Raw genomic sequence first — 16,683 nt, 5'->3', positions numbered from 1 at the left:
CAAGATACCACTGTATTTCTCTGGGGAGTTTATCTAGGGTTAGGGTTAGGGTTCCACCGGTAGAAGTTTTTCTCCCTAAGCCATGCAGCTCAGAACACAGGTGAGGTGCATTTTTTTCGTTTTCGTTCGAAAATCTCATTGGTCTAATGTTATGGGGTTCAGTTTTTTGGCTCGAAGTTTATAAAACCGGGAAAAACCCAAGAAAAATCCATAAAAAACTACGGTAGTTATTTGTGTGTGTATATGTGTGTTTAAAAAAAAAATCCACTGTCAGTAATCGTGAAATGTCTTGTAAACCTTAAATTATACTCCATAGAGAAGTGTTTGATACGGTGGCCGAGAAGTGCAAAACACATTAATAAATCCAAAAACAAATTAACAAATCCAAGAAGAGTAGATCCGAGCCACTCTTTACCACAAGATGTGAGTCCCGTCGTGGCTGCTGGCAGTGAGCAGAGTGGCGCAGCGGAAGCGTGCTGGGCCCATAACCCAGAGGTCGATGGATCGAAACCATCCTCTGCTAACTGTTACCTGTTTATCACCTCAGTCACATTCCTCAATGGGAATCTGAACACATAATGCCATCAAGATTTCTGTGTTCAGCATCTTCCTATATGCACATTTTCAGCTAGCCTAAGGACAGTTAAGCCAAAGTTATTTTTAATCATACATTTAATAAATGCCACATAATTTTATATGAGCCCCTTTTCATTGGGAATAAGGGTAAGAATGTAGTGCTCGTATGTAATTAGCAGAGAGGTGGACATAGATTGAGATCACATATAAGGATGAGTATCACTTCAGAGTGGAGAAAAGTAAAAACCAATTTCCAAACCCTATTACTTCACTATCTGCATGTGATGAGTACATGGGTGAAAAGGACAAATGCTGGATTCGAATGACCTTGCCACTTTGTGTACCAAACAGAAAGATTGCCATTGGTTTCCTTTTAATGCAGGCAAGCACCAGTTGACTCATTGATGGATGTGCAGGGGTCATGGAAAACCCCCCATAATCATGGCTGAGACGATAAGGTGACGGACCTAAAATCCGTTTGGGTCTCCCTGCACCATGTTAAAATCATGCCTACTACATTTGTGATCTTAGTGTCTTACAAATTCCCCACAGATTGTTCCGCCAGAACACAACTGTTTAATAGTGCAGCAGAACTATTTAAAGTCCACGTAGATAATTAAACCGCAAACGAAATACGTCTTCTACATTTGGGTGTTCACCATATGACCTAGACATGGTCACCAAGGCAAGAGGCGTCAAACCCTGTCTGTCAGGATGGCCGAGCGGTCTAAGGTGCTGCGTTCAGGTCGCAGTCTCCTCTGGAGGCGTGGGTTTGAATCCCACTTCTGACAGATGGGCAGCCTTGTTGGTCAGTTTTTTTTTTAACTGAGCCCATGCAGTGGAGACTTGTTGAGTTGATACTGATACTGAGTTGATTCTGAAAGAACATGAGCGAAAACTATTGAACATTCTGACTCTGTTCAATTGTACAGTTTGCTTGGATAATGCTGAAGTCTTCTGCTGCTTGTTTGATATTGAAATATCTTTGCAAAATTTCACTGAATATCAAAGACTCATCCAAATGCTTGAGCATGTCTTTGGACAAAAATAGTTAAAACCTTGCTGTGAGACACCAGTCTAGCTTTCATTTGACATCACTGGCTTGAACACTTGCTTTGTTATCATGATAGCTAAGCATGGTCTCTTATTTGAATAGAATCTGGTTCCAGGAATGACACAAAAGTGTGCAGCTGTGTGGCTAAATCTGTGTGTAAATAAAGTGCAAAGGGAAAAGAATGCAATGTCTTATCTGCTAGTATCCTCAGATTCTTTATTTTTTTGTTTCTATAGTGGCATTTTATCTTAATAATTCAATTAGGAGATGGATCATTGATGAACCTTGACACTCTTATTTACAGCGTTTGTGAAAGAAAAAGTGTCACATAAAAGTAAATCAGTGTATTGCATAATGTGAACAAGTGAAAAGGACAGATTTCACAACAATGCTGTACAGAGTACACTGATCTGCATAATCCAGTGAAAATAAGCTTAGTATGTGTGTTTTGGACCTATCTGGTTGTTCAGAGAAATAAATACAAATCATTACTTTTTTGACTAAAAAAGGCTTAACTTGACAAACTAAAAGAAAAACTGTGTGTAGGGAAGGATAACCTTTGCATTCTATTTGACAAGAGCTCGTGAGACTGTTTAACATAGAGCTAAATCGAGCACCTTTTTACTAGCATTTACAGCGACCCTCGATCTCGACGGATCTAGGCTTTGGACCCGCTGATCAACATCTGCAGTATTAACGGAAAGAGATCTACTGTATTTGACCAAAATTATAAAGTGGCAGCAGTGAGATTCAAACCCACGCTTTTAAAGAGACTGGAGCCTACATCCAGCGCCTTAGACCGCTCGACCATGCTACCAGCAGTTAAGCTCTGAGATAGGACTGCCAGCTTGTGGAGGAGATGCTGTCGCAGCCGGCCATAATGTTAGCAGCATGCATGAAACACGCTTAACAAAAGACTTTTGTTTCAGAACAAAGTAATACAAAAACACACAACAGGCTGTGCAGAATTGGCAGTCCATTGCATTTCCCTCTGATTGTCAACAATCATCCACATATAATAACAGGATTTAGACGCAAGTTTTTTTGCCACTGTCGTTTTGCCAAGATAAAATCTTAAAATCAGTATTCAGCATAGTGATTGGTCTGTAGTTTTTAAGATCTGTTTTCTCCCCTTTTTTCTTGTATATCAATTTTATGCTAAAGCATTTGGATGAGTCTTTATTATACAGTGACATTTTGCCAACATTTTTCAGTATCAAAAAAGCAACAAAAGACTTCAAACAGAGTCGACATGTTAAATAGTTTTCTCTCATGTGTTTTCAGTATCAATAACAACTCAAGTATCCTCCACATGGGCTCAGTTCAGAAAAATTGACCAAGAAGGTACACCCCTATCTGAAGTGCGATTCAAACCCACACCTCCAGAGGAGACTGCAACCTGAACGCAGCGCCTTAAAAAGCTCAGCCATCCTGACAGCCAGGGTTTGATGTTTCTTGCATTGGTGACCATGTCTAGGCCATATGGTGAACATGCAACAGTAGCAGATGTATTTCTTTCGTGGTTTAATTATCTACGGTGTTGACTTAAAACAGTGCTGCTGATCCACTCAGCCATGGTTACGGAAGGTTTTCCCGATTCTGCACATCCATCAAAAACATTTCGTTTTACTGATGCGCCAAGTCTCAAATCAGCACTGAAATCAGCCATGATGCGCACATTCGACATTTTACTGTCTTGTGTTTAATGGTGAGAAAAGTGCCAAAGTCTGTCAGAGACACTTTCAATTCTAAATGCTTCTTTTTAGGTGAAATTGTAGACAAGTCAAGACATTGCAGCAAACTTCATCACCGCTGTGATGGCCGAGTGGTTAAGACTTGAAATTAAATGGGGTTTCCCCACGCAGGTTCAAATTCTGCTCGCAGTGTTTCTTAAGTTTCTCAAGCGCTGTTAAGTCTTTACTCTGTGAAGTGAACGATGTACAGAAGTGTTCCAACATGTTAGAAATGAATATAATCTGTTTTACTGGAGGTGAAAGTTGTTTTGCTGGGACGAGGAGGAAGAACATTAGAACTCACATTATCTCTTTAGGAAACATGATTCATCTTGTGCTTTCTACAAGATCAAAAAGGTTCAGAAAGATCTTTTGAAACTTTTTGTTTCAAAAGAATATGTTTTATATCACTTCACTTCTGCCCTCAGACTCTCACTAGTGTACAGAGATAATTGTGGATTAAACATATTAATGTGTGAATGTTAGATTTTGCAATGTTTCTTCTTATTTAGATCTGTAAAAAATACCAAGGCTAAAAGGTAAATAAAACCTGTTTTCCACACTCTTTATTGTTCTTTTACCAGGTCGTAAGTGTTCCACCTGCTGCAAGTGTTCCACCTGCTTTACTCCACTCCTACTGCTGTAGCGCCCTCTACCTCCACCCCCACCACATGAGTGACAAGTGATGTATTTTTATTCACATCATCAGTATTTGTGTGCACTATTGAGGGATTTGAACCAGCGTCATTCACATCAGAGATTCTCTCTGGGAAGCACATAAGGCAGTTTGCTATAAAATATATACATCAATCTGCCAACAACCATAAGAAATGTGCAAGACATGTTTCCATTACCTTTTCTTTTTTCTTTCTATTTTTTCTTTCTCTTTTTCCTGTTTTTCCTTCTTTCCCTTTTTTTTCCCTTTTCCCACCCCTTAACAGACTATTGATCCCAGCTTCACACAGCTCACATCCTCATCTCTCAGTCTCACACTGCCCTCTAGCGGCACTATCCGGACGTGGTTTTTCCTCCATTCTGTACTAATGTGACTTCTGTTTGTGTTTTTTAGCAGTGATTCTCAATATTTTCTGCCATTTACCACTTCAGAGGGGTGGATTTTAAACCCCACCTGTTCCACAAAATAACTAAGGCATTAAAAAAACATTATTTTGCAGAAAACACACTGATCAAAATTAGAGAACAACAATGACTGTAGCATGGAAAACATTACAAAAAAATTTCTGAAGGTTACAACAGTCAGCAATTAGTAGGAAGTGTACACGCCTCTGCTCTGAATGACTTCAGCACATCTGCGGCCACAGGACAGCACTAGTCTCTCACACTGCTCTGGTGTGATTTTGGTTCACTCTTCTTCCAGTCTCCTCCACAGTTCGGTGACTGTAGTGGGTTTCTTGGCCATAACTTTGTCACCAAGGATTTTCCAGAGGTTCTCTATTGGGTTGAGATCAGGACTCTGGGCAGGCCATGTCATTATTTCAATGTTTTCAGTTTCAAGGAACTGCTTTACCCGTTTTGCTCTGTGACATGGAGCGTTGTCCTGCATGAACACTGCGGGCTGATTGGATGATGAAAGCATGGAAGGAACCATATGTTGTTGAAGAAGTTTCTGATAAACATTTGCATTCATTTTGCCATGTAACTGGCAAACCATGACACTTCCTCCTCCACTTTTCACTGACTTCTTTACACACTTTGGGTTCAGTCTTTCTCCAGTTTGTCGCCGAACATAATGTTTCCAATCGGACCCAAATAAATTAAACTTGCTTTTATCACTGAAGTGAACTTTGGACCAGTTCTCCTTTGTCCACACAACATGCTTAGTCTAGCCTTTTGATTCTTTCTGCTAATGAGAGGTTTGGTCACTGCAGAGTGGGCTTTCAGTCCAAATGCTCTTAAACGTCGAGACACTGTATGTCGAGACAGATCTTTACCCTGTTTAGCGCTGAACTGGTGAGCAATTCCAGCTGCAGTGTGCAAACGATTGCCCATTAAGATCCTCTGCAGTATCCTGTCCTCTCTTGTATTTGTCTTCCGTGGACAACCAGCCTTCTTGGCGGACTTGAATGAGTTTGTGATGTTGTAAAGATCCAATATTCTTGAAATCACAGATTTGGAACGACCAACTTGTCTTGCTATGGCTGATGGGGTCATCCCTTTGGCCTTCATCTGGACAACCTGCTGCCGGAGGCTTTCAGTCACTTTAGAACGGCCCACCATCTTGCAGAGTCAGTGAAACTGGAAGTTAGGCTGCCAGTTAAATAGCGGTTGACAGAAAATCAAGGAAATTAGCACCAGGTATCAGATTAACAAAAATAACTGGGAGGTATCTGAAAGTGTTCTCTAATTTTGATCAGTGTGTTTTCTGCAAAATAATGTTTTTTTTTAAAATGCCTTAGTTAATTTGTGGAAAAGGTGTTCTGGTAGCATGGTATAGACAGAACAAAAACTCCTTCAACTGTTGAGCAGTGAAGATGACATTATTTCAGAATTGTTAAATTGTTTATAAATTGTTCTCTAATTTTGATCGCCAGTGTATTTACAGACTGTTAAGCATAAAACCTGAGTAGAAGAAGCAACTTTTTCGGGATTTCAACCTATTTGGTGCTGTTAGAGAACAAGCAGCACGCGAGATCCACGCTATCAATTAAACAGAGTTCAGTGTTCTACAGCTCTTGTTCACACACAAACAGTTTATTCAGTGTAAATCTTGGGCTCGTCCGGGATTTGAACCCGGGACCTCTCGCACCCTAAGCGAGAATCATACCCCTAGACCAACGAGCCAAGCTACTGAGATTGATTCGCTCCTGGAACGACTCTGCACACGGTTGAAAGGAAGGCGAGAACCCAACAGCTGGAGGTCCGTGGATCTTTTTGTTTCATGTTATGCAATCTGTGTAAAATAGAGCAAATGCATTTCATACATCTTTTAACAACTGAGTTGTAGACTTGATACTGTCACTCTCAAGTCATGTTTAATATTGAGATGAGATCTGTATTTAATTTTCAGTTTAGCAACATCTAAAAAGTTTCAGAGATAAGATGTGGCAAAAGGAACAGGATAACACAAACCACAATTATATTTTCTTTTAAGCTGAATTTTTGGTTTATTGCTCCTACCATCTACGTTTTTTTGTCTGCTTGTGATGAATTACCTGTTTGTTTGTTTGTTTGTTTGTTTGTTTGTTTTTTGTGATCAATATCACACATTTATCCATTGAATAGATTTTCACAACATTGTTTGTGGTATACAGTACTGTATACAGATTTTATAAACCACATCGACACTCTTATGAACCTTTATCTCTGCTTTTAAACATTTAATATTCTTAAACCTACGTAATTTACCATTTTAACATAAGAATTCTATATGGGTACTCACCAGTGAAGGTACAACTTGAATGATGAAGATGATGATGAATTAAGTGTGCAGTACTAATGATGATGAAGGTGATGAAATGAATGTACTGCATACCCAAAAAGAGCATTACAGCTCTTCATCAGGTGGTGCAGTATCTTCATCCTCGTCCATAACTTCTGTTGTCACTAAAGGCGTAGTGTCTGGTGTCTTCTTCCGAGTGATGAACACAGTTATGGGGAGTTGCTGGTGCTGCTTTTTCTTCTGGGTAAAAAGGTTTTTTATAAGCAGACATGTTACCCTCGATTGCATTTGAGAACTGCAACAAATGAAGAATATGGGGGTCTCATTCTTGAGCTAGTTGCTGAAGTTCTTTGGACAGTCTGACAAGGGTTGCAAGGCGCTCGAGTGTTCGACCAACCTCCTACATTTTTTTATATTTTTTTATATCTGTTAGTATTAAGATCGGCCTCACACTGGTTCTCTAAACACATTCCTATGTTGTCTGTTCAGTGTCTATAGGATCTTTATGATGTGAGTATGTAAGGTACACAGAAAGTGTTTGTCTGGGTTCACACATCCCTGGTTACTATGTTTTCTTACCCAACCAGGAACAGTTTAAGCTCGGGTTTTATCCAGTGTGTATATATACTTGTCTGTTATCTGATAAAGATAAAGATTAAAGGACTTGTTTATTTGATCCTTTAGTGATACCTTTTTGTCTCCCGAAACTCAGTTACACTTTTTGCCAGATCCTTGACTGATGCTGCCATGTTTTCTGCCTGTCGTTCCCACTAATAGGTAACCATGTACTTGTTTATTCTTTATGTCTGTGTTTGAAAGACAAAGGGGAATAATTATTTCATTATTGTTTTGATTTCTAATGAAATTAAAGTCACTGTCAGAAGTGGGATTTGAACCCACGCCTCCATGTGGAGACCAGAACACTCAGTTTCCTGGAAGGTATAGAACCTTGAGTACACGGCGCCTTAGACCGCTCGGCCATCCTGACATACAAGCATGTGTTTCTTATCCCCTTAGTGGCTGATAAAACTATTTTTACAAGTTTCTTTCTTGTTTATTTTAATTATCCTTTTATTTGTGCAGTCCTTATCAATCTATATCAGTTGTATCTGGTTTTCTGTCTGAATGCATATTATATACAGTAAAGACCAAATGTTTGGACACACCTTCTAATTCAAAGAGTTTTCTTTATTTTCATGACTATGAAAATTCAAAATTAGAGAACAATTCATAAACAATTAAACAATTCTGAAATAATGTCATCTTCGCTGCTCAACAGTTGAAGGAGTTTTTGTCCTGTCTATACCATGCTACCAGAACACCTTTTCCACAAAATAACTAAGGCATTAAAAAAAAACATTATTTTGCAGAAAACACACTGATCAAAATTAGAGAACAACAATGACTGTAGCATGGAAAAACATTACAAAAAAATTTCTGAAGGTTACAACAGTCAGCAATTAGTAGGAAGTGTACACGCCTCTGCTCTGAATGACTTCAGCACATCTGCGGCCACAGGACAGCACTAGTCTCTCACACTGCTCTGGTGTGATTTTGGTTCACTCTTCTTCCAGTCTCCTCCACAGTTCGGTGACTGTAGTGGGTTTCTTGGCCATAACTTTGTCACCAAGGATTTTCCAGAGGTTCTCTATTGGGTTGAGATCAGGACTCTGGGCAGGCCATGTCATTATTTCAATGTTTTCAGTTTCAAGGAACTGCTTTACCCGTTTTGCTCTGTGACATGGAGCGTTGTCCTGCATGAACACTGCGGGCTGATTGGATGATGAAAGCATGGAAGGAACCATATGTTGTTGAAGAAGTTTCTGATAAACATTTGCATTCATTTTGCCATGTAACTGGCAAACCATGACACTTCCTCCTCCACTTTTCACTGACTTCTTTACACACTTTGGGTTCAGTCTTTCTCCAGTTTGTCGCCGAACATAATGTTTCCAATCGGACCCAAATAAATTAAACTTGCTTTTATCACTGAAGTGAACTTTGGACCAGTTCTCCTTTGTCCACACAACATGCTTAGTCTAGCCTTTTGATTCTTTCTGCTAATGAGAGGTTTGGTCACTGCAGAGTGGGCTTTCAGTCCAAATGCTCTTAAACGTCGAGACACTGTATGTCGAGACAGATCTTTACCCTGTTTAGCGCTGAACTGGTGAGCAATTCCAGCTGCAGTGTGCAAACGATTGCCCATTAAGATCCTCTGCAGTATCCTGTCCTCTCTTGTATTTGTCTTCCGTGGACAACCAGCCTTCTTGGCGGACTTGAATGAGTTTGTGATGTTGTAAAGATCCAATATTCTTGAAATCACAGATTTGGAACGACCAACTTGTCTTGCTATGGCTGATGGGGTCATCCCTTTGGCCTTCATCTGGACAACCTGCTGCCGGAGGCTTTCAGTCACTTTAGAACGGCCCACCATCTTGCAGAGTCAGTGAAACTGGAAGTTAGGCTGCCAGTTAAATAGCGGTTGACAGAAAATCAAGGAAATTAGCACCAGGTATCAGATTAACAAAAATAACTGGGAGGTATCTGAAAGTGTTCTCTAATTTTGATCAGTGTGTTTTCTGCAAAATAATGTTTTTTAAAATGCCTTAGTTAATTTGTGGAAAAGGTGTTCTGGTAGCATGGTATAGACAGAACAAAAACTCCTTCAACTGTTGAGCAGTGAAGATGACATTATTTCAGAATTGTTAAATTGTTTATAAATTGTTCTCTAATTTTGATCGCCAGTGTATTTACAGACTGTTAAGCATAAAACCTGAGTAGAAGAAGCAACTTTTTCGGGATTTCAACCTATTTGGTGCTGTTAGAGAACAAGCAGCACGCGAGATCCACGCTATCAATTAAACAGAGTTCAGTGTTCTACAGCTCTTGTTCACACACAAACAGTTTATTCAGTGTAAATCTTGGGCTCGTCCGGGATTTGAACCCGGGACCTCTCGCACCCTAAGCGAGAATCATACCCCTAGACCAACGAGCCAAGCTACTGAGATTGATTCGCTCCTGGAACGACTCTGCACACGAAGTTGAAAGGAAGGCGAGAACCCAACAGCTGGAGGTCCGTGGATCTTTTTGTTTCATGTTATGCAAAGTAAAATCCTGGATCAAAAAACCTGAATCATATCCCTAGACCAAAAAGCCTCCTTGTGGAAGAAGTGTCTACTGATATGACACTCCATAGTTCATGTGCTTTGCTGGCATATGTCTTCAATTTAAACACATAGATAAAACTTAATGTGTCCAGCCAAAGCTGCTTCTGTAACTGCAGGAAACAGAAAGGTTCATTAGTAATTTGAACTTGCAAATACATGTCTCCTGTTCTCCATGCTAACATTTTGGAACAGTTACTGTGAAAAGAGAGCATTTCCACATTTAAATCATATGGGTCAAACTCCTATCATGCAGATTACAAACATTTTCTATGAAATGAGTCCAGGGATCTGAGCAGGCATAAATGGCTGGAAGCCCCGAAGGTCAGCAATTCCTATATTTTTTAATAGGGCTCAACATTTCAGTATTATCCCTAATGACCTCTCCTAACCATGCAGAATCTAACAGATCCACTTTAAATGACCACTTCTACCCAATCAGTATCACAAAAAATTGTTGTTGACTCAAGCCTCTTAGACAGATGAAGTAGTGCATGGACCCCAACTGGTGAAACAGAGTAGCTTTAACTGAGAGAAGCCACAAATATCATCTAGTCATTTGTGAAATATGCATCTGAAGAGTGAGACTACTTGTCCAGTGCACATAGGGATGAGTTTATGTTGTATACCAAACGTTCGGCGGTCAATTATTTTCGTTTAACAGACCGTTGCTAATAATAATTGACCGCTGTCTGTCTGTCAATACTATGAATGGTAACAAATAAATACCAATCATTTATAATAATAAATAAAACACTTTTGTAATTGATTTATTGTTTGAATTGCAATGCATTGATTTTAGTGAGGTTCGTACACACTCATAGCCATAAATGCAAATCTAATAATTGACATAATCTTTTCTTTTGGTTTTGGCCTTGGTTTCCTCATTTTTGGTTTTTGGTTCCAGCCAAGAATTTTAATTTTGTGCATCCCAAAAATATTATCGTTGGTGTGGCCCTCTGACACAATTCAGGTTTCTCATGTGGCCTCTTGTAAAAATGTATTGCCCACCCCTGGTCTAGGGAATGGTTCTTTGGGTGCGAAAGGTCCCGAGTTCAACTCTGGGACGAGTCTTAGTTTTACACTGAATAAACTTTGTGTGGGTAAACAAAAACTGTAATAATGCTGTATGGCTGATATCTTGGTTCTCGCTTGCTACACGTTCCCTCACACCACCAAAGAGATTAAAATCCTTCAAGGGCGATTTCTTCTCCTGAAGCTACTGAGCACAAAATTGCCTGAACATTTTGAAATTACTCTGGTTTTATGCTAAACACTCTGTAAATTGATTAAAAAGAAACAAAAAGAATCTTGGACCTCTGGCTGTTTGGATCTCGCCTTCCCTTCACCTACATGTGCAGGGTGTAGTGTCAATCCAGTGGTAAATCAATGCCAAGTGTTGGACTGAATAGTTTAGCTCTTTTCCGATCTTACATTTTAGGTAGCACCATGTAACGGTTTTAAAATGTTAGCATGGAGAAGAGAAGACATGTGTTTCCAATGTACCAAGATATTTTATTACAAAAGTTTAAATGAAGTTCAAATCTCTAATGAGCCTTTCTGTTTCTTGCAGTTACAGAGGGCAGCTTTGACTGGACACCTTAAAGTTTTCGGTTAATTTAAAGCAAGGCTTGTTGGTCTAGGGGTATGATTCTCGCTTCGGGTGCGGGAGGTCCCGGGTTCAACTCCCGGACAAGCCCAGATTTTACAGAAAACAAACTTAGGGCGGGTGAAAAGTGCTATCAGAACACTGTATCGGTGATAACTTGTTTCTAGCTTGCTGCAAGTTCCCAGAGTGCAGTGTTGACTAGACAACATTAAAACCTTTGCCATGCAACCTGTGCTGCCTTCTCCTGGCTCATTGCTCTAGGGGTACGATTCTTGCTTTGGGTGCAAGAGGCCCCCGGTTTCAAATTCCAGGAGAACCCAAATTTTGCCCACAATAACCTTTGTTGAGGTGAACAAGAGCTATCAGACAACTGTATCACAACAACTATATGATAACTTGGTTCTCACTTGGTGCTTGTTACCTCAATTCAATTCAATTCATTTTTATTTGTATAGCGCTTTTAACAATGAACATTGTCTCAAAGCAGCTTTACACAGATAATGTGGTGATTAAAAGTAAATATGTTCTTTGTAAGTAAGTTTGTCCCTGATGAGCAACTGTGGCAAGGAAAAACTCCCCGAGATAGCATAAGGAAGAAACCTTGAGAGGAACCAGACTCAAGAGGGAACCCATCCTCATCTGGGTTGCACCAAATGTCCATTTGAAGCAGATATACAAAGTTGCAGGGTACAGTGATGACGATCAGAAGCAAACTGCACTCCCGAGTTAGTGCAGCAGACCGCCGACACCAACTACAGTCCAATCCGTCCTCAAAAGCACCCGTTCTACTCCGGAATTACATGGAACCACCCAAGGTGCTGATGAGAGACCGCCCCAAGCTGCACAGAAGTGTGAAGATCCACGGAGGGGAGAGGAGCAGAAACAGTGATCACTGGAACCTCAGGAGCATGTTTAACTCGACCAAGAGAGAGAGAGAGAGAGAGAGAGAGAGAGAGAGAGAGAGAAGGATATGGACTATTAAGTGTCCCTATTGGTGTATGAAAGTTAATGTCACTGTGCAGTTTGGACTCCGGCAAGACTCGCTATGGCAGCATAACTAAAAGGGAGAACCAGAAGGTAACACAGACATGAGGGATCTCTGGGATAAGAGACGACCCACCACACCACCGTCAACAAACCTGAGTGAACGTGTGAATGTGAGGGGACGACAGCATACAAATATACCAGTTCACCAAACACTCTATATCTATGCGGCCTCCAGATCTGAGCCTTTACCTAAGAAAAATCTACTGATAAAAGACTTGACTAAAACAATAAGTTTTCAACCTCGACTTGAACACTGAGACTGTGTCCGAGTCCCGAACACTGGTTGGAAGGCTGTTCCATAACTGTGGGGCTTTATAAGAGAAAGATCTGCCCCCTGCTGTAGTCTGGAGGGTCATACTGGTACAGAAGTTCACTCAGATACTGCGGTGCGAGACCGTTAAGTGCTTTATACGTCAGTAGTAATATTTTATAATCAATGCGAGATTTGATTGGGAGCCAGTGTAGACTGATTAAAACAGGGGTGATGTGGTCGTATTTCCTAGATCTAGTGAGGACCCTTGCTGCTGCATTCTGGACTAACTGAAGCTTATTTATGCACTTACTCGCACACCCAGACAGTAAAGCGTTACAGTAGTCTAATCTAGAAGTAACAAAAGCATGAACTAGTTTTTCTGCATCCTGTAATGACATCATATTTCTAATTTTAGCAATATTTCTAAGGTGAAAGAAGGCGATCCTGGTAATATTATTCACGTGAGACTCAAAGGAAAGACTCGGGTCAATAATCACACCAAGGTCTTTGACAGCCGTACATGCTGAAACAGAAACACCATCTAGAGATGCTACGTAATCAGAAAGTTTACTTCTAGCTGCATGTGGTCCTAGTAAAAGTACTTCCGTCTTATCTGAGTTGAGCAGAAGAAGGTTATTAAGCATCCACTGTCTAATGTCCTTTACACACTTCTCAACATTGTTTAGCTGATCTCGCTCATCTGGCTTTGCTGAAATATACAGCTGTGTATCATCAGCATAGCAATGGAAGCGAATCCCATGTTTATCAATGATTTCACCAAGAGGCAGCATATATAAAGAGAAAAGCAGTGGGCCTAAGACAGATCCTTGAGGAACACCAAACTTTACCTCATAGAGTGTGGAGAACTCACCATTTACATCCACAAACTGATAGCGATCAGTCAAATAAGACCTGAGCCAAGAGAGAGCTGTTCCCTTTATTCCTACAACGTTCTCAAGTCTAGCAAGCAGTATAGTGTGATCAATGGTGTCAAAAGCTGCACTGAGGTTGAGCAAAACAAGTAAGGAGACAAAACCCTGATCAGAGGCCAATAACAGGTCATTTACCACCTTAACTAGCGCCGTCTCTGTGCTATGATGAGGCCGAAATCCTGACTGATACATTTCAAAAATGTTATTCATAAGTAGGTGTGAGCATAACTGCTGTGCTACAACCTTTTCTAAAATTTTGGATATAAAGGGGAGATTTGATATCGGTCTGTAGTTGGACAACTGACGTGGGTCAAGGTCGGGTTTCTTAATAAGGGGGTGGATAACTGCCAGTTTGAAGGATTTAGGTACATAACCAGTGCTAATGGAAGAGTTAATTATTTTTAAAACAGGTTCAATTACCTCTGGAGCTATCTGTTTAAAGAAACTTGTAGGCAAGGGATCGAGAATGCAGGTTGATGATTTTGATGAGGAGATTAATGAAATTAAGTCATTCTCATGAATAGGAGTGAAGCTCTGCCGTTGATTGTCCGTTATAATTACATTGCTGTCTACAGGGTTACTTGTAAAATAATTTGGATTTATATTAACTGTCTGGATTTCTTGCCTGATGTTTTCAATTTTATTATTAAAAAAGTTCATGAAATCAATACTACCTAATGATGGTGTGCATGTTAGCGCAGTGCTTTTATTCCCTGTTAATTTTGCTACCGTGCTGAATAAAAATCTAGGATTATGCTTGTTATTTTCTATGAGGGTGGAGAAATATGCTGATCTAGCAGCACTAAGAGATTTTCTATAATTTAAGAAGCTCTCCTTCCATGCTATTTGAAATACTGTTAATTTTGTTTGATGCAATTTACGTTCTAATTTTCGAGTGGTCTGTTTTAAGGTGCGCGTATGATCATTATACCACTGTGCTAATTTTTTCTCCCTGATCATTTTGGTCTTAAGGGGAGCTACATCATCTAGAGTGTAACGTAACGTTGTTTCTAGATGTTCAGTGGCCCAATCGAGCTCTGCGGGGTCTGATGGAGATCTATCTAATATCGTAATATCGGGAAGATTATTAATAAAACGCGCTGCTGTAGCTGACGTGAAAGTACGCTTAACACGGTGGTGAGGTAGTAATGCAATGACTTAGGCAAATTTTAAACGAGATTAGATAATGGTCTGAAATAGCTTCAGACTGTGGAATTATGACTAAGTTTTTTATTTTTAATCCAAATGTTAACAACAAATCGAGAGTGTGTCCACCACTATGAGTGGGTCCTATAACATTCTGATTAATTCCAACTGAATCTAGAATGGACACAACTGCTGCTCTTAAGGAGTCTTCCTGATTATCAAAATGAATATTGAAGTCACCAACAATTAATGCTTCGTCTAAAGAAGTAGCTACATTTGTAATGAAATCTGCAAATTCTATCAGAAAATCAGAGTAAGGCCCTGGGGGTCTATAAATAATAATTAGTGGAATTAACTGACTTGACCTGCTTTCGGACACTGAATATTTTATGTTGGTGTAAAGAACTTCAAATGTTTTACATTTGTGTTTAGTCTTTTCTGTGACGTTTAGATTATTATTATAAATAGCTGCTACTCCACCTCCTCTGCCATTTAGACGGGGTTGGTGTATGTAACTATACCCAGGAGGACTCGCCTCATTTAATGCTACATATTCATTCGATTTAATCCATGTTTCTGTCAAACACATTATATTAAACTCCTGGTCGGTAATAATTTCGTTTATAGTAAGCGCTTTGGTGTGAGAGATCTAATATTCAACAATCCTATCTTTAGGTCAGAGGTGCTGGCTGTGCGTTCAGTCCTATTTAATTTAATGTTAACCTCATAGCACAAAAGACGTTAAAAACCCGTGAGAGCGATTTCTTGTCTTTATTATACTGAGGACATAAAAAAAAACTTTTAAATTACTCAGATTTTATGCTGAACATTCTGTAAATAGATTACAAAGAAATAAAAAAAACCTTGGACATCTGGCTGTTTGGATTTCGCTTTCCCGTCACCAACATGTGCAGGGTGTCAGAAATCAGAAGTAATTATCTATGGGTTTAACTTGGAAAAGTGCTGCTGCAGTGTTAAAGAGCTGTGTTCTGAAAAAACAATCTGCAGGGAAATTGTAAGAAACAAAAGCACAAACTTAGTAGGCAGGATTTGAACATGGCACAGGTAGACCCCAATGGATTTCGGGACCATCGAATTATCCCCTCATCCATGATTATAGAAGGTCTTCCATGATCTCTGCACATCCATCAATGAGTCAACTGGTGCTTGCTTGCATCAAGAGGAAACCAATGGCAATCACAATTTCCTTGTAGAGCTATATTTTCACCTGTATGGAAATTTTGTTGGTTGATATGATAATTTTAACTTGCAAAATAGTCCAACTAATATGAAGGAAAATTGTTGTAGTCGATTCTCCACTCTGAGCTGTAAATTGGACTGAGGTATGAAACAGGTAACATTTAGCAGAGGATGGTTTCGATTTATCGACTTCTGGCTTTCAAATGGCGCTGGAAAACGCAGTGGGGTTCTTGTCAATATCAGATGAAGCTTCAATTGAATTTGGGTTACAATGTAAAGGATTCAGTCAGAGACCATGCTCAGCTATCAAGATACCAAAACAAGTGTTCAAGCCAGTGATGTCAAATGAGACCTAGACTTTTGCCTTGGTGACCATGTGTAGGCCAAATGGTGAACATGCAAAATGTTATGTTTGCATTTTAATTATATACGGGTTTTACTTATAAAAGTGCTGTTGCAGTGTTAAAGAGCTGTGTTCTGAAAACAATCTGCAGGAAATTGTAAGAAACAAAAGCACAAACTTAGTAGGCAGGATTTGAACATGGCACAGGTAGACCCCAATGGATTTC

General features: G+C 39.7%; 6 non-coding genes across 6 annotated transcripts; 3 read left to right on the top strand and 3 right to left on the bottom strand.

Annotated features, from left to right (window-relative positions):
- Positions 1-451: 451 nt before the first annotated feature.
- Positions 452-523, top strand: trnam-cau. Its single transcript has one exon. It is a non-coding gene; the product is annotated as a tRNA-Met (tRNA).
- A 761-nt stretch (positions 524-1,284) lies between these two features.
- Positions 1,285-1,367, top strand: trnal-cag. The gene has a single exon. It is a non-coding gene; the product is annotated as a tRNA-Leu (tRNA).
- A 4,726-nt stretch (positions 1,368-6,093) lies between these two features.
- On the bottom strand, positions 6,094-6,165 carry trnap-agg. The gene has a single exon. It is a non-coding gene; the product is annotated as a tRNA-Pro (tRNA).
- Positions 6,166-7,638: 1,473 nt separating this feature from the next.
- trnal-caa lies at positions 7,639-7,751 on the bottom strand. The gene is made up of 2 exons: positions 7,712-7,751; positions 7,639-7,671 (listed from the first exon to the last, which is right to left on the bottom strand). It is a non-coding gene; the product is annotated as a tRNA-Leu (tRNA).
- Positions 7,752-9,686: 1,935 nt separating this feature from the next.
- On the bottom strand, positions 9,687-9,758 carry trnap-agg. The gene has a single exon. It is a non-coding gene; the product is annotated as a tRNA-Pro (tRNA).
- A 1,797-nt stretch (positions 9,759-11,555) lies between these two features.
- Positions 11,556-11,627, top strand: trnap-cgg. Its single transcript has one exon. It is a non-coding gene; the product is annotated as a tRNA-Pro (tRNA).
- The last annotated feature ends 5,056 nt before the right edge of the window (positions 11,628-16,683 follow it).

Source organism: Silurus meridionalis, chromosome 3, assembly GCF_014805685.1.
Source record: "Silurus meridionalis isolate SWU-2019-XX chromosome 3, ASM1480568v1, whole genome shotgun sequence".
Lineage (NCBI taxonomy): Eukaryota > Metazoa > Chordata > Actinopteri > Siluriformes > Siluridae > Silurus > Silurus meridionalis.
This window is presented reverse-complemented; position numbering and strand designations above follow the sequence as displayed.